Consider the following 22,946-nt stretch of genomic DNA (forward strand, 5'->3'; position numbering starts at 1 on the left):
CAGGCGGGCAGGGCGCGCAGCTCTCTAGCCGCGACTGATCAGCAGCCCGTGCGCCGCCGCAGCCGCGCTCCCCGGCCCCGGCCACGGGTTGCCAGACGACGGAGCGGCTCCTCCTGGCGGGGCAGCAGCAGGTCACCAACTCCACCAAGAAGCCGGCTCCATCCCAAGCGGAGCTTAGAAGAGAGGCGGCAGCAGCAGCCGCCGAGGCCCCTTCGCGCCGGCTCTGAACGCCTCCTCCATGGCTAGCAGCTCTCGGCCCCCTCAAAGGGCACTTCTGGTGGTGGCGGCAGCGTCGGCGGCCGCCGCTCCCGGGAGCACGAGAGGACTGTGAAGAGCTCAGCCTGCGCCCCACCGCGCGGCGTCTGCGCCACCACCCCCGAGAGCCTCCGGGAGGAGGGACTGCGCCGGCCGTGGGGAGGAGGAACTAGTGGAGGAGGAGGAGGAGGGTAGGCAGCACTGGGGGTCCTTGGAGCGCCTGAGGAGCCGACGACCTGCCCTGCATGGCATCCCCCGCGGCGGAAGGCCACGCAGGGAGACTGACTGGCGGAGGCGTGCGCCCAGTTGGACGCCCGCAGCTCCCAGAGAAAGACTCCGCCTGCCGGCTGCCCGAGCAGCTTCTCGCTGGCGGGCTAACTCGAAGAACCGAGAAGGAGCGAAGGTGAAAGAGCCCCGCCCACGTCCGAATCTCTCCTCCGCGCCCACAGCACGCACATCGCTGCTCCTTGTAACGTCGGGAAGACGGCTGGCTTTCCCCTCCCGGAGCGAGGGCTCCCCTACCATGAAATGTCAGAAACAACGAGAGTGGCGCTGCCGCCGCTTCCAAGAATGGGCAGAAAGACCTCGCGGAGCCGTTGACAAAGACTCATTGCAGCTGGCCGCGCTCTCCATTTGAGTATTAGAGAGCGGGACTCCCAAGCCGCGGCGGCGCCACAGCCCATTGGGGTGGACAATCCATCAGTTTCTCTTATGAGAAATCAATCCCGTTTATGAGAGGTGGCAGAATGCCGAGAGACGGTGGCCCCTGCACTAGTCCCCTCAGTCGGTCTGCGGCCACGTATGAGAGATTCCCCTTCTCACTCCTCCAAGTGTGGCCGCTGCACAAGCCAAAAGTCTATTGGTGAAATGGAGCCTCCATATTCAGAGACAGTACACCTGTCAGGTAGTAGGAAGCAAACCGTGCAAAGGGATGGTACTGTCTGGGGCAGAATCCTGGGGCTGATCTAGCAAGGCAGTTCTTCTGTCTACTGTCTTCCCTTTACAGCCCCGCATAGAAGTTTCCTTGGCACTTCTAATTTCTCTCACAGTCTCACTCCTAACCACATTTTCTCTGAAATAATGCCTATTGGTGATCTGAAGAGAAGTGGCTTCCCAATAAGACTGCAGTCTTATGTGTACATACTTGGAGGTAAGTCCTGTTGAAATCAATGGAACTTCTTTCCAAGTAAACAAACTGAGGAGGTTTTAAATGGAGGTTTGAGGCTGGCATGCTTAATCAGGTAGCATCACTAGAGGGCGACAGAAGGCAGGCAGCATATATCAGATCCACACTGTGGCCTGTTTTATACCCCCAATGGAATTAAAAAAACGCTTCCTGGACTGCAGGTGATTTGGGGGGACGGGGACGCTTCCTGGACTGGTTGAATACCTAATGCTCCCCTGTGAGCATTAAGTATGCAACCCTGCCTTAACATAGAAAAAGGGCATGTCATGAAGACTAGGCTGATCTCTTCTCCCTAACATTTTAATTTTCTGTGCGTGGCAAAATGTTTTGGTTTTTTTAAAATGAGAGATTATTCAAATGGGACACCACTACCACGGCTGACCTACAGCCTGCAATATCGTCCAGAGAAATGGCTTTACCCCTTGAGCCTCTTGCTATATAGACTTCCAGAGATGGAGTTTGGGACGGTGAACAAATCTGATAGATAAAAATGATGGCCCTTCACATGTACGGACAAGAATGACCACACACTCAATGAGGCTGGAAACTGCAGAAGACTCCCCTGGAACTGCTTTAGCCACTGAAAGAGTTGGTGATGTCCAGCAGATGGGATTCCCTGCTGCTTTCCCCGTGCACCTCTGGGCCACAGTACACAGCCAGGCGGAGAAAAAGGCCTGAGACTGCACTGTGCCCGTTGGCAAGGCAGCACAGTTGCCAACATCCAAAAACTGCTTTTGGCGTAACAGCCATGCAATCCAAATACAGGGTCATTCCAGAGCAATAAAATGACGGTTAAGGGCACAACAGCGTCACTCCCCTCTCTCTGCAAACCATTTACATTAGCAAAAGTAACTAGTGCCTCCTACAAGATCAAAAAGAAGAAAAGGAAAGTTCATGTGGACAGCTGTCCTGAGGTTCAAGTCCCTGCTGCTCTGAAACATTTTAGTAGGATATATCCAAATGGTACCCTCCTTTCACAGGACACTATCCATGGGGAAGTTTCCCCCCTACAATCCCAACTGACTGAAATGGGACCTACACAAAGGCAGTGTGCTCCTTCTGGAATTATCCCTATGGATCGCAGGAGTACAGGAAGCTGCCTTCTACTGAGTCAGACCACTGCTCCCTTTAGCTCAGTGTTGTCTACACTGACTGGCAGCGGTTGTTCTCCAAGGTTTCAGGCAAGTGTCTTTCCCAGCCCTACTTGGAGATGCCAGGGATTGAATCTGGGAACTTCTACATGCAAAGCTCAACCACTGAGCTATGGTCACATCCTCTTACAGCAAACAGTGCTGACATGTATGTAGTCACCCATCCAAATACAAAGCAAGGCACACCCTGCTTAGCAGTTCATTCTCGCGATCATGAGACTGGCTCTCCTCCACCCAAGATCTGCCTGTCTCCATAAAACAGAAGAATCCAGCCCAAGTCTACACAAGTGTGTATCTTATGCATCTATCTTATCTATCTATCTAACTTATCTATCTAATCTATCTATCTTATGCAGAGATCAACTAACACTCATTCCCTAACATTCATTCTTCCTAACAGACCCATCTAGCTCAGCATTGTCTATGCTGATTGGCAGCAGCTCTCTGCAGTTTCAGGTGGCTATTTCCCAGCCCTACCTGGTGATGCCAGGGATTGAACCCAGGACCTTCTGCATGCAAAGCAGGTGCCCTTCCCCTGCGCTGCAGCCCCATCTATCTATCTATCAAGTCCAGCATTCCGTTTCCAGCAGTGGCCAGTCAGATGCAGGGGGGTGTCACTAGCGGGGAAGGGGCCCGTGTTCACTCCTCTCCCCAGCAATCCCTTGGAGTGGGGGGGGGAATAATGGAGAAAACAGGGAGGGGTGGAGCTGAGGGGCCCGGTTTCTTTGAACCCATCCGCTCAATTATAGCTACAGCCCTGGCCAGATGCCTCTGGGAAACTCACAAGCAGGGCATGGAGGCTTGTTGCTTGTTCCCAGCATCTGGTATTCAGAGATCTATTGCCTCTGTACCCAGCAGTTCTATGAAGCTATCATGACATGGGGAAGGAGCTGATTTTGTGGCATGACTAAGCAGGGTCAGCCCTGGTTGCATATGAATGGGAGACTACATGTGCAAGCACTGTAAGATATTCCCTTTAAGGGATGGAGCCGCTCTGGGAAGAGCAGAAGGTTCCAAGTTCCCTCCCTGACAGCATCTCCAAGATAGGGCTGAGAGAGATTCCTGCCTGCAACCTTGGAGAAGCCGCTGCCAGTCTGTGAAGACAATACTGAGCTAGGTAGACCAATGGTTTGACTCAGGATATGGCAGCTTCCTAGGTTCCTATGACATTCTGTCACTCTTCACAGTGCAGTGCCACGCCCACCCCAATAGCCACACCCATGGCCACACTCCAAATGGCCACAGCCCCAATACATGACACCACTACATTTGAATTTTTATTTCCAGTTTTAATGCCGTTTTATTGTTTTGTGCACAAACATGCAAGCTGTAAAAAATAAATCTTTCTAAAAACAAACCTGCCCAAAATAGCCCGTTTTCTTCAAAGATGAAGGGAAGACATGATAGAAGTCTATAAAATTAGGCATAGTGTGGAGAGAGTGGAGAGAGAGAGTTTTTTCTCCTTTTCTCACAGCACTAGAACCAGGCGTCATCCCATGAAACAGACTGCCAAGAAATTTAGAACTGACAGAAGGAAGTCCTTTTTCACCCAGAGCATAATTATTTAAGATTGTCAAAAGGAAATACTTTTTCACACAGGGCATAATTAATCTATGGAACTCTCTGCCACGGGATGTGTGGCCACCAGCTTGGATGGCTTTACAAGGGGCTTAGACAAATTCATGGAGGACAGGTCTATCCAGAGCTGCTAGTCTGATGGCTGTAGGCAACCTCCAGGCTCAGAGGCAAAATGCCTCTGAATACCAGTTGCAGGAGAGCAACAGCAGGAAAGAAGCTGTGCCTTTATCTCCTGCTTGTGGGCTTCCCAGAGGCATCTGGTGGGCCACTGTGGAAAAGAAAATGTTGGACTAGATCCAGCAGTGCTGTTCTTGCATTATGTTAGTCCTCCTCTTTCTTTGTACCCCATGATATAATTCCAGAATGGCTGGGCAGAAAGCTCTCAAAATGCATAAGCACATTTTGGTTGCATAGTGTGTGTTGAATTTGGAGAATTGCTCCAGGCATCAATTTTTGTGACTCATAACAGAAAATGCAGTAACACCAGAGAATCCACTCTTTGTGTGCAATTTCAAACCTTTCTTCCAAACTACTCCAGAGCTATTCCAATAGTGCAAATTATATAGTTAGCAAGCAGGGCTCACTTTGGGATCTTTTCCGCCCATCCAGCTCATGCATGCCATAACTGCCTGCCCCCACATTAATTTGCCCTACCTCAGAGATGCAGAAGCAAGAAGCAACGTGCCTCCCCCAATTAATTTGCCTGCCTGGGTCAGAGGAACATAGGAAACTGCCTTATACTGAGTCAGGCCCTTGGTCCATCCAGCTCGGCATTGTCTCCACTGACTGGCAGTGGCTTCTTCAAGGTTACAGGCAAGAGTCTCTCAGGGAGGGAATCTGGGACTTTCTACATGCAAGCATGCAAATGCTTTCCCACTGAGCTATGGCCCCATCCCCTAAGGGGAATGTCTTACAGTGCTCTCTGTAGTCTCCATATGCAAACAACTCATGCTTGCTAACAAAGTCTAGTTCTCCTCCCCAAAGGCATAATGGCTCGATTGAATAACAAAATCAATTAAATACAGAATTACGACTACTATTACAAATATTTCACATGTGAGGACAAGACTCTGTTCTCATGTGCAGCCTAACCCAGGCTAGGGAAGCCCAGCGGTGCTTGAGAACCACTGGGATCAAGCCCGATCCTGGTGGAACACCTCCGTCTAGCCTGGCTTTTTGGCCCAGCTTTTAGCCTGGGTTAATGCTGTTAGCCCAGGTTCCAGGATCGTGTGCCTCCTCAGGCTCCAAGGAGACACAGAGACAGGTGCCTAGAGTGCCTATCTCCTGGGGGAATCCCCCAATACACCACACTCAGCGTGTGGTGCATTGTGGGACACCTGGAGGCTGCGACACTTCGGTACAGCAGCGGATCATCCGGGGGCACAATATGCTCTCCCAGCAACATTCCATGGATCGTCTAGTGGGATGGTAAGGGTTGTGCAGCCTCCCCCCCACCCCGCTCCACATCCCACTCTATCATGTGACTGACCCCATCTGTGTGTTCTGTTTTAATTAAATAAGTCTACTGGTTGATTTTTAACCATTTATTGCAAAACAGTTTATAACTCTGAAAATGTTATATTTAGATCCTGCCCTTTCTTGTGACTACCACCAGAGATGAACAGTGAAGTGGAAGGGAAATATACCTTACCAAAACCATGCCCAAGCAACAAGAACTCGGGTCTAGGCTTTTCCCATCATTGTTCTTGCCATTAAAATGCTCCATCAGGAATCTGACACAAATTGCCTGTGAGTAAGCTTCATGGAATCTAATGCAACATATTAGTAAAGATGCACAGGAATATATCCATACCTGCCAACATGTCCCTATTTTCCCATTCAGGTGAACAGAGAAAATAGGGACATGTTGACAGGTATGATATATACTGTTAGTCTCTTGAACTCTAGCTTGTGGCATAAAGTCAGCTATGGCGTTTACACATGATATACCAGCACCTAGCATATCTGGTACAGCAGGTTCTACACATCACCAAGGCCATTTAAACAAACAGACATACTTCTTTCAACACTATATACAAGCTACTATCAAAATCCTAAATCCAGGATTCTCCACTTTCCCCTTCCCCCCACAGTATTGTGAGCTATTCCAGGACAATGAACCATATTCCTAAATGTTTTGCTGCTATGTTACTCTGTTGTTGTTGTTGTTGAAAAGCGGTATATAAATGTACTTTAAACAACTAGACAAAGACAGAAGAAAAAACCCACAGACCAGATTCAAGCCAGCGCAAAATTTAGCACCCACCCCCACAATTAGTCACCACACAGCAATTCAATATCAGAAGAAGAAAAACCCACAAAAACAGTTTTTTGCTCTAGCAAAATTGAAAACAATAAAAAGAAAGAAAGAAAAGAAGGAAGTGTCCAGTGAAAAAACAATAGGTAAGACTAAGTCTTAGGATTTTATTTCTTAATAAGCCTAAGTGTTAGGATACTGGGAATTATGTGCAATCTTCTTTATTAATGTAGTAATAAGGTGCTGAACGCATTTCTTCTATAAATTTTTTTCAGGGGCATTTATCCAACAATCTTATAGGAGATCTCTATTTAAAGAGTCCTGCAGTGCTCTTTTTAAATAGAGAGCTCCTATAAGATTATTGGATACATGCCTCTGAAGAAAGCTTATAGCTGAAATGTGTTGAGCACATTACTACTACATCAATCTATATATATAATTCTCTAAGACGTACTCATCACTAATCCTATGCGTGGCAGCTCTCGTGAGAGTTTGTGAGTGAGCTGCTGGGAGAGGGAGAGGAAAGTGGCAGCAGACAGAGAAAATGGTGGTGGCAGTGGCGGCGGGGGAAAGAAAGCGGCAGCAGGGGAGGGAGAAAACGGGCGGCGGCGGGGGAGAAACCAGCGGTGGTAGCAGGGGAAGAAAAGGCGGTGGCAGCCAAGGGGCTGAGAATGGGGGGAGAGCCGCGAGGGAGAGGCAAGGAGGGGGGAGAACTAGAGGCACAGATGCTCTGCACCTGGGCCAGCTAGTAAAGAAGATTACACATAATTCCCAGCATCCTAAGACTTGGTCTTTCCTATTGCCCTAGCAAAACTGAAAAGTTAAAATTAAACCAAACCCCACTCCCAACATTGGCTTGCAAATGAGGGAGAAAAGAAAATATCTCTCACACACAGGGGGGTCGGGGTGGTGGTGGTGCTAGAAAGAGCTTAGACCTATCCTGGGGGCATCCTGGGAGCTGGAGAAGTCCCGGGTTGGTGACCCCACTGTCCTCCCTTGAGCACGCCAGTGACCACCACACCTTTCTCCATCACAAGCCCACCTATAAGCTGACTGATCAGGTAAATCAAGCAGGAAGCCATATGGGAACCTCTTGAATTGTGCAGTGCTGGGTGGGGGTGGGAATGAGGAGCCCCCAGCTCTGACTATTTCAAGGGCTTGCAAACAAAAGGGTACATTCCCACCACCAGCGGTTTACTGCTGAAATTGCCACAGATGTGGCACTACCAAGGCAGAGCTAACTAGCACTCTCTCCCTCTCCATTCCTCCCCCCACCCCGCCACACACACACACACACTGGTAGCTCCACTATTAGCATCATTTCTGTACAGGAAGATCCCACGCAGGGTATCAGCACTGTATGGGAAGGTGACAGCATAAATTGTTCCAGGATGTGATGCAGCTATTTCTGTCCTTCCAGATAAAAATAGATGTCTAGAGTATTAGTTTGTTTCGTATATTTCATGGCAATCTACACATTACATGAGGTTCTACACACATCTTTAGCATCTACATATTTAACATCTGCAGAATAAGAAAAAATGAGCTACAAGTGGACTAAGGAGGAGGGTCAAAGGGGGGGGATATATGGTGAAGGGGGATGGAGGAGGGGGGAAGGAGGAAGTAGCATAACACAGTTCCCTGCACAACATACAGGTAGGATGAAACAAGTGCAGAAACTAAAAGTGCCTCTAAGCATGTGCAGAATGCCTTGAACAAGTGCCTGCCCTTGCTTCCTTGCTTTCCTCTGCTTCTTGTGAGCCCCTTGGGAACAGGGAGCCATCTTATTTATTATATTAATTCTCTTAGCCGGTGCGTGTCCTCCTGGATTTGGCGGCGGAACACTCGCGGGAGTTCCTAGCATTGGGCGAGAGTTGGGGAAAAGAAAAAATGGCGGCCACCGGGAGGCAGCGGCAGCGGGACAACCTGGCCTGGCTAGGCCAGGCCGTCCGGGGTAAGTAGGGGGCAGGCAGCGGCGACAGCAGCAGCAGCAAAGCTCAGCCTGTCCGCGGGAGGCAGCGGCGGGACGGCCGTCACAGCCGTCCAAAGTAAGGGGCAAAGCCCGGTCTGCCGGCGGGAGGCAGCGGCAGGACAGTGCAGGTAAAGGGGAGGTGGCAGCAGAAGCCGCAAAGCCCGGCCTTCCTGCAGGAGGCGGGAGGTGGTGGGTTGCCAGATTGGCTCCCTGGGACGGCTGTCCTGGCAGTACCAGGCAAAGGGGAGGCGGCGGCAGTGGTGGCAAAGCCCGGCCTGGCCGCAGGGGGCGGGAGGCGGCATGCCAGGCCAGTAAGACAAGAAAGCGGCAGGGAAGCAGTGGAGAGACTACAAAGGGTGTGAGTGGGAAAGAGAGAGTGCAGAGTGGGGCAGGAGGGAGGGGGAGGGGAGCAAGAGAGAGTGGGGCAGGAGGGAGGGGGAGGGGGCAAGAGAGTGGGGCAGGAGGGAGAGTGGGGCAGGAGGGAGGGGGGGAACAGCCAGCCCCAAAAAGTGCACAGATGCTCTGTGCGGGTAGGCTAGTTTATTTATTATTTCTCTATGTAAACTGCTTTGAACACTTTTGTTAAAAAGCGGTATATAAATAGTTGTTGTTGTTTAGGAGAACCCCTCCTGAAGCACCCTAGCCTCATTTTTACTCACTCCTCCCACCACTTGATTCCCTCCTACCTATCCAGTGGCAGCCTCCAAGACTTTTAACACCTGGAGTGAAAGGTCAAGAGGACACCTTCTCCTTTCCATATGTTAAAATGACCCACTGACTTGGAGCTTAGAGGTGAAAGATGGAGTCCACTCTGGTGCCCAAAGGAACTGCTTCACGTCAGCTTTACAAAAACTGCCTTATGTGTTCCAAATAGTAATAGTCATCATCATCATCATCATCATCATCCCAGGAGAGAGATGAGTCGACGAAAAACAATTGGAGAAAATAACTAAATACAAGGACCTTCAGATTGAAACTGAGCAGCTCTGGAAAAAGAAAACAACAGTGATGCCAATAGTTGTTGGTGCCCTTGGGGCAGTACCAAAGAACTTGAACACCATCTCGAGACCCTGGGCATCAATAAAATTACAACACATCAACTACAGAAGGCCACACTACGTGGGACAGCACAAATACTATGACAATATCTTTAATTTTTCTTTAGTTATCCTAGATCCTTGGAAAGGGCCCAATAATTAAAGTACCAAATCCAGTCAATAACATCTGGCAGACTGTGTGTAAATAGCATAATAATAAATCAACTTTATTTGTTACCCGCCCCATAACAAATTGTTCTGTTCTGTTCAGGGGAGCATAAGAAGCTTGCTAGCCATATGAAAAGTGAACAAGGGGATCCATGCAGGGTAGGGGAGAAAGTCTCTGGTCATTCTGGACCCTCCTGCCCATTAATTCTGTAATTATATTTTCAGATGCTCCAAGCACCCAAGAGCTTATGATGTCTGTCACTGAAAGCCAGCACATTGCAGAAATGGTAAGTCACACATTAGTGAAAAGCTGGCCAGAGAAGATCCTAGCCTAGCATACTGTGCCACTTTGGTCTGGTCTCTCAGAATAAACAAGAGCATTCTTCCACTCCGATGCAGCTTTTCCTCTCCCTTTTGCTGGAACGGCTCTTCTATGAGTCACTGGCTGTCTGTCTTACAGCAAGGGTGGTCTCCCTTAATCGGATCCGATGTCACAGTTTTGAACTTCAGAGTCACAGAGGACAAATAGCTCAGCTACGTAGGTCTTGAAACCTGTTGCACACACAGCCAGCACCAGAAGCTGGATGCGACCCCATGCCTTGGCTGAGTCAGTCAAGGGATCAGGAGCCCGCATTTGCAACCTGTTAAAAATCTTCTCGCAAGACAGTAACGGGGAAGACCAGCTATAGAAGCATCTGCACCGTTTACTGCTCTGCAGGAGGCTAATTTTAAACTGGTGATTTCTTCTCAATGAAGAAAAACAGGATACCCAGCCTTTGATCATGCGCTTTGGCAAAGAGCTGCCAAATCCCATTGTGCTCCAAAGCAATTTCGTTTCCCACTCGCTCCTTCGCAGTACTTAATCTGGTGTCGTCAGAGAAGGTGCCTGGAGCGGAAGAGGAGTATTTAAAGCAAAACAGGGTGGCAGCAGCAGCAGCTGTGCTTGGAAACTCAAAGAAACTTCCAGCCGGTCCAAAATTTGCATTGTACTGAATGAGGAAGAGAGGCGGAGGGCTGAACTCAAGGTAACAGCAGGGGCGTAACTACCATTAGGCAAGGGGAGGCATCTGCCTGGGGGCCCTCATGCCTCAAGGGGGCCCCCAAAGGCAAGTCAAATGTGAAGTGAGTGTGTGTGTATCAGCAACGGGCCCATTTTAAAATTTTGTCTCTGGGCCCACTCCAGCCTCGTTACGCCCCTGGGTAACAGGTTAATTTCCCACAGAGTTCTCTTCATTTGTATAGTGAACACTGCTCATTGGGGGAAAGACTGGAGTTTACTGAGGAATTTGTGTCTTTCACAAAAGACCAACAGATAAAAGAGATAAGCCACCGCACATGCCACAAGACTCCAGGCTGGTTTCCAGATAGCAAGCCTTGCAACAAAAAAAGTGGTGTCAACTGCAGCGTGTTGTGTGCTGAATTCAAACCACAGTTGAAATCACAGCTATTTTTCTGCATCTGCGACACACAGGCAACATTCTACGGCTACAAGGGCAACAAAATCTGAAAGAAGGCATTGGAGATGTGAACTGCATCTTGCTTCCAGTGCAAGCAGTGTGGAAGCTCACTTAAGGGATATGTTGTGACACTGTGGTAGCGTCCAATCTGGAAAGCGACCAGGGAGGGAGGGGTTAGTGGCAACCACAAATAATGGCTGGCTTTGAATAAGCTATGTCAAAAGGTGTGGAACATAGGAAGCTGTCATATACTGAGTCAGACCATTAGTCTATCTAGCACAGTATTGTCTACACAGACTGGCAGGTTGCAGGCAGGAATCTCTCTCAGCCCTAGCATGGAGGTGCCAGGGAGGGAAGATGGAACCTAGATGCTCTTCCCAGAGCAGCTCCATCCCTGAAGGGGAATATCTTACAGTGCTCACACTTCTAGTCTCCCATTCATTTGTAACCAGGGTGGACCCTGCTTAGCTAAGGGGACAAGTCATGCTTGCTACCATAAGACCAGCTCTCCTCTCATTTCAAGATCTCTGCTGAAAATCATTCTTGAGACTCAGTTTTACAAGGGGCTCTAATTGCAGAGGAATCTATTCTCTGCACCAGAAAAAAATAAAATACACATTCCGCACTAATAAAATTTGAATTCTGCAAATAGTATAAATTATGCACAGGAAGCAAAAGTGCATAATGCCCTCTATTTTGCATAATTGAATCTGAATTTGTTAGTCACCGGGAGAAGTGAAGAGCTCTACAGAACACAGTAGCTCAACTCCCAAGCAAACCACCTCTCTGACACTTCACCAGGCATCGCCCACACACTTTCGGACATATATTCTCTGAGCTGCAGCGAATACACACTTGCTTTTCTACAAAATGAAAGAACAGATCCTCTCGAGGAGAACTCCTGCACTCAGTAAACACATTCTTCATCTTCCCTGTGCTTCTGCAGCATTGCAGTGTGTATACACACAGACACATTGACACACACAGCAACCCCCTTGCAGTGAATCCCACAGCACTCCAGAGGTTTCAAGAGCCCCAGTCTTAATATTTGTATCCCAAAGTCTCCACTGGCTCACCCTGAGATCTTGGACATGTATGTTGCTGTCTCCTAGCTTCAGTTTCCCATGATGAAATTCAGCTTAGACACTGTGTAGGGAACCTGTGATTGGATTGTATCTCCCAGCGCACAGAACACACACCCCTCGCACCCTTTAAAGCTTCTGATCTGAAGTGGGGCCACAGCACACTGAGAGGCATGCTGAAGACTTGTCCTCACCCATGTGAATGCCTTGATCTGAATAATCTTATAGCTACTTTTAGCTGCAAAAACAAACAAAAAACAACAAAAAACAGCCACACAGGCACTTGTCTTGGGCCTGTTGGTCCCCCTGCCCCACCAACAATATCTAACACACCATCTTCAGTGGTGCCGGTGGTGGAGAGGACTTATTTTATTGGTTTTAAAACACATACTCCCCCCCCCTTCAGCTTAACTCCCAGGGCAGCTTTCAGCATTAGAACAGTAAACATACAATAAAACCCCAATCTTAAGGTATTACACATGCAGGAGCAACAAAGACTCAACCATAAATAAAAACCAGCGCAGATGGCACACTGGAAGCCTGAGAAAAATAAAAAGGTCTTTGCCTGGTGCCGAAAGACAACAGATCTGGCCCTGATGCACCTCCCTGGGGAGGGTTTGCCACATGCTGGACACTACAGCGGAGAAGAGCTTCTCCCCAGTCACCACCCACTTGGCTTCAGAAGGCAGGGGGACCCAGAGGAGAGCCTCCAGTGATGATCATGATGTTCAGGCAGACTCATGTGGGAGAAGATAGTCCTCAAGGTGCTCAGGACCCATAGGCTTCTTTAGGGGGCTTTCAAGGTGATTAGAGTACTTTGAAGTTGTCCCTGGAGATGGGTCGGCAGCTAGTGCAGCTTTTTAAGTGCACCTGGGATGTACTTGCCCCAGTTAGTAGACTAGCAGCTGCAATCTGAAGGATCTGGAGTTTCTGTGCAGTCTTCAAAGGCAGCCACCACGCATGTCCAACACAGCAGGCTCATTCACATGACACAGGCTACTTGGATGAAGAAGCCCATATCATGTGGGAGACCAGGAGGTCTCCCAACCAAGCAGCTGCAGCCCCGGGTAGCCCACATTCACTACCCAGTCAAAAAGTGAGGTGGGACACAAAAGAAGCCCATCCTACCTCACTTTCTGATGGTCTGCAGCACTGGGGCTCCGAAAATGGCCGCTGCCATAGACCCCCAACTGCAGTGTGGCCAGGAAGAGGAGCCCTGCTGCACTGCAGCAGGCTGCCCCTCCACTGCCCACACGGGGCATTGTGGGATGCAGGAGGACTTCCTCCTTCCAATCCCACCTCAGGTGACCACCACAACAACACTTGTGTGGGTGTGAGCAGTGGTACCCAGAAGAAACGACAATCATGTGTGTCTGGGAAGCCACTTGAGCCTCCATTGGCAAGGCTGGTTCTATCAAGCTGTGAACCGATCCTCAAGGAAGAGTCAAAGCCCAGCCAGACCAGGTTGAATAATGCTTCCCTGGTCAAATCTACTATGCAGGAACTGAAGCTTCTTATCTCTCGACTGGGCTTCAATTTCCTGTCCATTGCTGTCCCCCACAAATGCTGAGGGATCCAGTCACAGATCACTCATGTAAGATATATATTGATCCTTAGGCAATTTGCTTCAAGGCCTACAGGCATGGAAGATGCTGATCATCAGTCATTCTCGTGGATTATTTCAATAAACGGGCAATGATTAGGAATACAGGAACATAAGCAGCTGCCATATACCAAGTCAGACCATTGGGCCATCTAGTTCAGTAGTGTCTACGCAGACTGGCAGCGGCTTCTCCAAGGTTGCAGGCAGGAGTCTCTCCCAGCCCTACCTGGGGCTTTTACGCATAGCAGTTTTACTGCGAGTTTGCGGGCAGGCTTTACTGCAGACGCAAAGTTGTCCCCCAAAACCGGCCATAATAGTGGATTTTTTTTTTACCCCAGATATAAATCAGATAACACTCTAATGCACAGTGAAAAACCAGAATGGTGTGTGAACTGCTCCCTGATAACTCACAGGGACTTCAGGGTAAATCTGGCTGATATGTGAATGCACCCCCTCCATTTGGGAGGAGATGCACGTTAAAGGGCTTCCAAAGCCCCATGTGAGAAGCTTCCTGGAGGTGGCGGGATTGTACTTGGGATCTCCTGCATGCTAAGCAGGTGCTCTACCTGGCCATCCTTATTGTAACACAAACAGCTGGTAGAACCAGAGAGGCTTAATGCAGGTGGCTGGAGTAGTGACTAAGTAAGTTTCCTGGGGAAAAGTAGAGGGCTGTCTCTCTGATGCATCACAGATGATGGAATAAGTTCCAGCTGGTGAGAGCTGAAGCCAAATAAGAGTGGAAATGCAGCACAAGCAGCCAAACAATAATAAAAAAAAAGGATTAGTCACTGAGGCAGCTCTCCAAGAGCAAGATGCACAACATTCTCCCACTCCTGAGATGTTAATAAATGAGCAGTGGAGGTCTCCTTCTCTGGGGTGCCCTTGCACCTGAAGCTGAACCAGATGCCAGATGAATCTTCTCACAATGGGCTGTGTCTGTTGTGACCGGGAAGGATGTTGAGTGGAGGCCATTCCACATCCACTCTACTCGAGGAAAACTGCAGATGCGATCCTGTGATCACACTGTGCTATAGTGCAAATAATTTGCACTGGGGCATGTCCAGTGCAGTGTTCCCTCTAAGAGGGATTCCCAGATGCTGTTGACTACAACTCCCATGATCTCCAGCAAAAGGCCATTGCACCTGGGAATGCTGGGAGTTGTAGTCAAGAACTTCTAGGAATCCCTCTTACAGGGAACACTGGTCCAGTGTGCAATCCACTCACAGAAGTGCAGATCATGCCTCCACATAGGCCACCCATAAGAACTGCCTGCTGGTTCAGAGCACAGCATCCTCTAATCCAGCATTTTGTTTCCAAGAGTATGCAGACAGATCCTCCAGGAAGCCCACAGGAAAGCAGCAAGCCTCGATGCTAGGGGTCTCTTTTGCCCCCAAAGCCCCCTAGTGGAGAAGCTTCCATCTGGGTGCACTAGAAAGGATTACATGTAGGGACATCATTAAAAGGAAGAATGGTGTTGAGCGACAGAAACTTGGAGACCTTTTTAAATGCTTCTCCACCGCTGGCACACTTTGACCCATTTTAAGTAGTGGCCAGTCCCTCTGTTCACTATTTTGCTCTGCCTACTCTCTCAGTGCATGACATACTGGATGGAGAGGCCCTTGAACAGCCAGGCCAATATCATTTCTCTGTACTCAGGGGGGATCTTGTTCAGTGACCAAGCTGTAATTCCACGTCAGCTTCTGCAAGGTTTTGAATTACACAGAAGTCTTCATCAGGCAAAATGGAAAGGCAGCTAATTTCCTGCTCTTCGGAGAACATGGTTATTAGTCCATCTTGAGCCGCTACTTTGACAGCTCGTGATCTAGCTATAACGACAAACTCGTTCATATTCACTGGGTACAATACACGGACCAGCAAGGGAGATTATGGAGCCCCAGAAACACAAGGCCAAGCTCTTGCCATCTGCTCTGGCCATTGTTGCTCTCAGGTACCTTCATGAAAAGCATTTCGCAGGGTTCCTCTTTCAGAGAGGCTGTAGTGGAAGAAGTGCTTGTCTAGCAGTGACAGGTTGTTCTGGTTGATAATTACTTTTCTAAATGAACTCATTCACGATCTGGAAAGAGCGTTTGTTTCCCTCCAGTAGTTACTGTTACTCTGAGACATGATTAAATAGACTGTATGCTGCAAGTGACCTACTTATGGCCCTCACAGTCTCCACAGCTTGTTACCAGAACTGCTGGTGATCATCCGTTCTGGTGTGGTGAACTAGCCAAGGCTGCGAGCCAAGTTGTCCCTGGCTTAAGTCTCACATGAGCCAAGGTGGCGACCTTAGACAACTGACTATCTCGCAACACCCCCACACCCAACAATAGCGTGTCGTAATATGTGGTCGCTAGGTGGTTGCTAAGAGTCGACACGGACTCAACGGCACTTAATCAATCAATCAAGTATAATACTGACTGCCTGTTTGTGTTGTCTTAAGGGTCTGAGATAATGTATGTGAAGTGCTTTGAATACTGCCAAATGACATACAAATGCCATTATTATTATGCTATTTACACACAGTCTACCAGATGTTATTGACTGGATTTGGTACTTTAATTATCGGACCCTTTCCAGGGTCTAGGATAACTAAAGAAAAATTAAAGATAGCGTCGTAGTTTTCGTGCTGTCCCAAGTAGTGTGGCCTTTTGTAGTTGACGTGTTGTAATTTTATTGATGCCCAGGGTGTCAAGATGGTGTTATTTTGGTACTGCACCAAGGGCACCAACAACTATTGGCACCAGTGTTACCTCTAACAGGAATTCCCAGATGTTGTTGACTACAACTCCCAGAATCCCCAGCCAAAGGCCATTGCAGCTGGGGATGCTGGGAGTTGTAGTGAACATCTAGGAATCCCTGTCAGAGGGAACACTGATTGGCACCACTATTGTTTTCTTTTTCCAGGGCCACTCAATTTCAATCTGACGGTCCTTGTATTTAGTTATTTTCTCCAGTTGTTTTTCATCTACTCGTCTATCCCCTAAACATAGGAAACATAGGAAGCTGACATATACTGAGTCAGACCATTGGTCTATCTAGCTCAGTATTGTCTTCACAGACTGGCAACAGCTTCTCCAAGATTGCAGGCAGGAATCCCTCTCAGCCCTATCTTGGAGAATGCAGGGAGGGAACCTGAAACCTTTTGCTCTTCCCAGAGCGGTTCCATGCCCTGAGGGGAATATCTTACATTGCTCACACTTCTAGTCTCCCTTTCATATGCAACCAGGGCGGACCCTGCTTTGCTAAGGGGACAAGTCATGCTTGCTACCACAAGACCAGCTCTCCTGCTCTGGGACTGCAATATCAATTATCAGACCCCCAATTCTTCTTGATGACTGTCAGATCAGGCATATTGTGCGCTATATGCCTATGAGTTTATATTCAAAAATCCCAAAGTATTTTTGCCTCTTCATTTTCTGTGACCTTCTCAATCGGATGACTCCACCAATTCTTGCTTGCTGGCAATTTGTAATTCTTGCAAAAGTTCCAGTGGATCATTGCAGCACTTTAGTTGTGTCTTTCCTTATAATCAGTCTGCGTGATTTTCTTGCAACATACAAGGTGCTCAACCATCTCATCTGCTTCCTTGCATAATGGGCACTTACTGTCTTTCTGGGTCTTTTTTTGCTTTTATAACATTTGTTCATAGTGATGGTTCCTGGGCTGCAAAAATGAGACCTTCCATTTCTTCAGTGTCCCCTTCTTTAACCATTGCCATGTTGTGCTATTGTTGACTTTCGAATGTATGTCATTAAAGAACTGACCATGCAATGGTTTTGTTGTGCCATTTTTCTCAATTCATCATCTGCTATTTTTTGTATTCATCCTTCAATTCCTTTATTCTATTTATTTTCTTACTCATTTCCTGTGGCATTTCTTCTAGGCTTTCATTTATGTATTCCACCAATGCTCGTTGTTGTTGTTGTTGTTATTTACAAGTGAAGTCTTGCATACATTTACAGATGTTTGTGTATTTGTGATACCTCTGAGACCATTTCTGCATTCACATGTAATACAGAGATGCACACATTACTCATGTGTGCTATTCCTATACCACTCAACATTCAGGCACCCTTTCTGATTACAAAATTGTGAGAGTGCTGCCTGCTCTCTGTTCTCTACTCTCTTCTCTTCTGCACCCCTTCGCACTAACAGAACATTACCCCATCTATCCTCTGGCCTTGTGCACTGATAGCTATACAGCCTGCTAAGATATGGCTGCACAACTCAGGCCCTCCTGCAGATGTTGGCCTACAACTCCCACCATCCCTGGTTACTGGCCACCGTGGCTTGGGAATCTGGGAGCTGCAGTTCTACAAAGGCTAGGATTGCCAGGTCCAGATGGTGAGAAAAGTTGATATCCATCACCAAAAAAGTGGAAATACGCTTTTTGCCCCAACAAAGTCTCCAAAAGGTTTCCATTTTGCATAAAACTTGCATATATTTATTAGTATTCTATATGCATATTTTGATAAAAATTGGATAATTTGAGAATAAATAAAGCTCACCACTGTGAAGCTGATGGCCAGGTCAGCTGTATGTCTGCTCAACCTGCTGTCTAGGCGCAGAGTTCTCAAGGCCCCTGCTTCTTAACCTTACATACATCTCCCATTTAGGTTTACCAAACACACAGTCCTCTGTCCTCCCCACGGGTCACCCAGCCTGCTCTCCGCAGCCAGGTCAGCAACTCCACCTCTTGGCTCGAGGCAGGGCAGCCTGCTAGCTACGGAGCCAGCCTCTTCATCTGCTGGCAAAGCAGTGCATGCACGGTCTCCCACTCGCTTCCTGTTCTCTATGACTACAAACATTTATAGGCTGCTTTTCAGCAGAAAGTTTTGCAATGGTTTTCAAATAAAAGTAAATAATAAAATGTCCCCCTGTCCCCAAGGGGCTCACAATCTGAAAAGAAACGCAAGGTAGGTAACACCAGCATCAGCCAGTGAAGGAATTCTTTGCTGGGGCTGGATAGGGCCAGCTGCTCTCCTCATGATAAATAGAAGAGATTCACCACTTTAAAGGATGCCTTTTTATTCAGTTAATAGGGGTAGCTGCTAATTGAGTAAAGTTTGTTAGCTGACTGCTAACTTCTCACTGCCACCACATGACGGAAGCCAGCTGCACCTGCCCGGCCCACCTCTCCATGCTCCTGCATCACATGGCTCTGCAACCTGCCACCAAAGCAGAACTTCCACTCTGGCTACTGGATAGATGGTCAGTAGGAAGGGGAAGGAGGAGACAGAGGAAGAGAAGCTGCTCACGAGAGCAACGTGTTCTGAGCCAAGAAAATGTTCCAACTGCTCCCCAGAACGTCAGGCACCACAACACATGCCCCCCCCAAAGGTTCTTTGGCCCCCCAAATAGTCACATATCCTCTCTAAAAGTCCCTAGTTGGCAACCCCAACAACAACTGGAGGGCTGAAGTTGTGCATCCCTGTGCGAAGTAGTTGGGATGTTCATATGCATTCTGTTGTACCATAGCATGTGAGCCAATGCTAGGGAAGATTCAATTCAATATACTGACGGCAGAGTTCTTAAAGGCGACTGCTACAGAGATTTCAAAAACTGCAGTCTGCAGTGCCCTCAATTTTTGTAAATGTCAAGTTTATCTGATTCTGATATCTTTTTTATCACTCTGCAGCCTTAATAAGTCCCAAGAGATTATTTAAAGATAGTTTTGACTATGCAAATAAATATGCAGATATGACAGAAGGTCTTGCAGCTACTGTCGTAGCAGGCTCTTACTCATCCTGGAATTAGAAGGTTCCTTCTAATTTCTTTTGAGTGGTGCAGCGGATAAATGCTTGACTAACAAGCAGAAGGTTGCCAGTTCGAATCCCCGCTGGTACTATATTGGGCAGCAGCGACATAGGAAGGTGCTGAAAGGCATCATCTCATTCTGCGTGGGAGGAGGCAATAATAAACCCCTCCTGTATTCTACCAAAGAAAACCACAGGGCTCTGTGGGCGCCAGGAGTTGAAACTGACTCGACGACACACTTTACTTTTACTTTTGCTGTGAGGCTAGGTGAGTCTGATGATCAATTTCGGAAGGCCAAGGGTCTTCAAAAGCCAGAAGGGGGAAAAAGCTCTTTCTATATTATTATTGAGCATAGCTGGATAGTGTATTAAGAGGGCACAGTCTTAGCAATGAGAGCTGGAAAACCTGCTTAGCCTTTCTGAGGGAGGGAAGGAGGCAGAGGGAGAGGGAGAGAGCGAGAGAGCGAGCGCTCCTCTTATAAATGCACAAACCTCCATTAAAATGGTTATCAGTTAATTTGCTCATCCTGAAAATGTAGCCAAGAATGACATCTAGCTGAAAAGCCAGCGTACAATGCATGGCTCTTAATATAGCCTTGGCGGCCTCTGGTATACACATCACACAGCCCAGAGGCATTTGATGCTTGTGTGCCCGCTTCCCTTTCCAAGCATTGTCCAATCTGGCCTTTGTGCACTGCCACCAAGCTCAGCCATTGGAGGCTGATGGGGAAAGATTAAAAACCACGTCTGCCACTTGGTGCAGTGAGCACAAACTTGGCAGAGTGGGTGGATGGCAAAGAAGGATGAGGGCAACAGCGCACTGCAGGAGGAGAGCTCCAGGTGTAAATGCCATCTGCTTCAATACCTGGGGAAAGGGCACCAGTGCTGAATTACATCCAATTTTTACTCCACCTAATAGAGATCCCCTCCCTCAATATGAGTGGCTCTGGAAGCTGCTGTTCAGAAATCACTCTTCCTATGAATTAGTACATAACAACAGGCCTTAATCATACCAGTCTCCCATCCAGGGAAGGGAGACTGGTCAGAGGACACATGGATCTTGATGACTGCTTGGCTTCCAGTGAGCTTCATCTAACCAGGGCTCAGCCCCGGCACCTGCTTTTCAGTGCCAGTGCAGAAGCACATGAGCCCGAGAAGACCCTTGAACATGTGCAGAGTGCTGTTTGCTCAACATGTATGCATTTAATTTTTCAATTTGTATACCTTTCCACAGTAACAAGAAAAAAGCAGCTGTATACACACACACACTCACGCACACACAACGTATTTTTATATCACCCCAAACACAAGTCTCTGGGCGGTTTACAACAAAACAATAAAAACAGATAAAAAGATTAAAACATACTGGTCTATTGTGTTTCTATCTGTAACGCAACTAAGAGAAACTGAGCCTCTGCCATTTCCTTTCAACTAGGTCACTGTAGAAGAAGTAAAGGGGCTTTTAAAGGTTCCTTGCAACTGGGGGTGCTTTTTGCATCATCCATGCAACTGGGTAACAATGATTTTAAAGTGTGCCACTCCAAATACCAGCCAGAGTGCTTTTTGAAGTATTCTTGCAAGTACTGAGTGTTTCTGTTTCCTGTAACTAAAAGCTGGGAAAGCCTCAGACTGAAGCAGTCTATAGTATTTTGAATAAAGCTCTTCTCTTTTTTATTCTTTGTAACTTACCTGCTCTGAGTGGATTTTTAACTCAAGAAAAGGGGTTTTACTCTGGTGCAAACACATCTCAAGATTAATTGTTCAGCAACCTACCAAGTTTCCCCACCATGTGGACGCTGCACGTGGAGGTTTTTTTTGTTTTTTTCCACTGGTAAAAGAGGAAGAGAGTCTCCCTGGACACTCACCCAAATCCAGAGAGGAGTTAAACTCTGTAATTAGGGTGTGGTGGCAGCGCCATTAAAAAGCTCATCCATTAAAAGCCTGGGTGAACAAATGTTTCTTGAATGCCTCTTTAAAAGTGGTAAGAGATAGGGAGGCTCTTATTTCAGTAGGACGTGTGTTCCAAAGCCTCGGGGCAGCAATGCAGAAGGCCCGTCCCTGAGTAACCACCAGATTAGCCAGTGGCAACTGCAGACGGACCTCTCCTGATGATCTCAATGGGTGGTGTGGTTCATAGCAAAGACAATGTTCTTTTAAATACCCAGGGCCCAAGCTGTTTAGGGCTTTATAGGTTATAAACAAGACCTTGTGTTTTACCCGGAAACCTAATGGCAACCACTGTAGATCTTTTAAGATAGGAGTGATATGGTCCCTCTGAGATTACCCAGAGACCAACCTGGCTGTCGCCTTCTGGACCAACTGCAGGTTCTGGACTATGTACAAAAGCAGCCCACATAGAGCGCATTGCAGTAGTCATGTCTGGAGGTCACTAGCAGATGTACTACTGTTCTGAGCCTGAGGTCATTTATCTCAAGAAACGGGTGCAGCTGGTGTAGCAGCCGAAGCTGGTAAAAGGTACCTCTGGCCACTGCCTCAACCTGTGACACCAGGGAGAGATTTGTGTCCAGATGCACTTCCAGACTGTGTACCTGTTCCTTCTGGGGAAGTGTGAGCCCATCCAGAACAGGCAGATCAAACTCATCCCCTGTGTTCCAAGCCCACACAATAGGTACCTCCATCTTATCTGGATTCAGTCTCAGCTTATTTCTCATCCAGCCCATCACTGCCTCTATGCAGGCATTTAGGGAGGTTATGCCTTCTCCTGGTGATGTTGACATGGACAAAAAAATTTGGGTGTCATAAGCATACTGATAACACCCTGCACCAAATCTCCTGATGGTCCCAGTGATTTCATGTAGATGTTAAACAACATCGGAGACGATATGAAGCCCTGAGGGACACCATACCGAAAATCAGATTTTGAAGAACAATTGTCCCCGAAGGACACCACCTGGAATGTGCCCGAGAGGTAGGAGTGGAACCACTGCAAAGCAGTGCCTCCCACCTGCAACCCCCTCAGATGTTCCAGAAGGATACTATGGTCGATAGTATCAAAAGCTGCCAAGACATCCAAAAGGACCAACAGAGTCACATGTCATCTGTCAATTTCCAATTTGAGATCATCCATCAGGCCAACGAAGGCAGTCTCCACCCCACAGCCCACTTGAAAGCCAGTCTGAAACAGGTCTAGATAATCAGTTTCATCCAAGAGTGCCACCAATTGGGAGGCTGCCACCCTCTCAATTACCTTGTCTAACCACAGAAAGCTGGAGATAGACAAAATATAAACAACTGGTTTTACAAAGTCTGTGGAATGTAACATCACAAGCAAAAGAAAGGAGGTTCAGCATAAGGATGTGCACAAATGGGTTCATGCATTCCCAGAAGGTGTGTGTGAGGGGTTATTTTTAAGGACCCCCTGTCACTCCCCCCCCCACCGACGCTGTCTCAAAAAATGGTGGGGCGGGGCTGCTGCATACC

The 22,946-nt window shown here is 47.9% G+C and overlaps 1 protein-coding gene and 1 long non-coding RNA gene across 2 annotated transcripts in view; one reads left to right on the forward strand and one right to left on the reverse strand.

Annotated features, from left to right (window-relative positions):
* PDE4A (phosphodiesterase 4A) overlaps nucleotides 1–22,946 on the reverse strand; it is a 546,547-nt gene that overhangs the window by 339,068 nt on the left and 184,533 nt on the right. The window lies entirely within an intron of this gene.
* LOC128346344 (uncharacterized) lies at nucleotides 656–9,673 on the forward strand. Its single transcript, XR_008316919.1, has 4 exons — nucleotides 656–1,405; nucleotides 5,757–5,919; nucleotides 8,237–8,381; nucleotides 9,094–9,673. It is a non-coding gene; the product is annotated as an uncharacterized LOC128346344 (long non-coding RNA).

The sequence above is a fragment of the Hemicordylus capensis genome, chromosome 2 (assembly GCF_027244095.1).
Source record: "Hemicordylus capensis ecotype Gifberg chromosome 2, rHemCap1.1.pri, whole genome shotgun sequence".
Lineage (NCBI taxonomy): Eukaryota > Metazoa > Chordata > Lepidosauria > Squamata > Cordylidae > Hemicordylus > Hemicordylus capensis.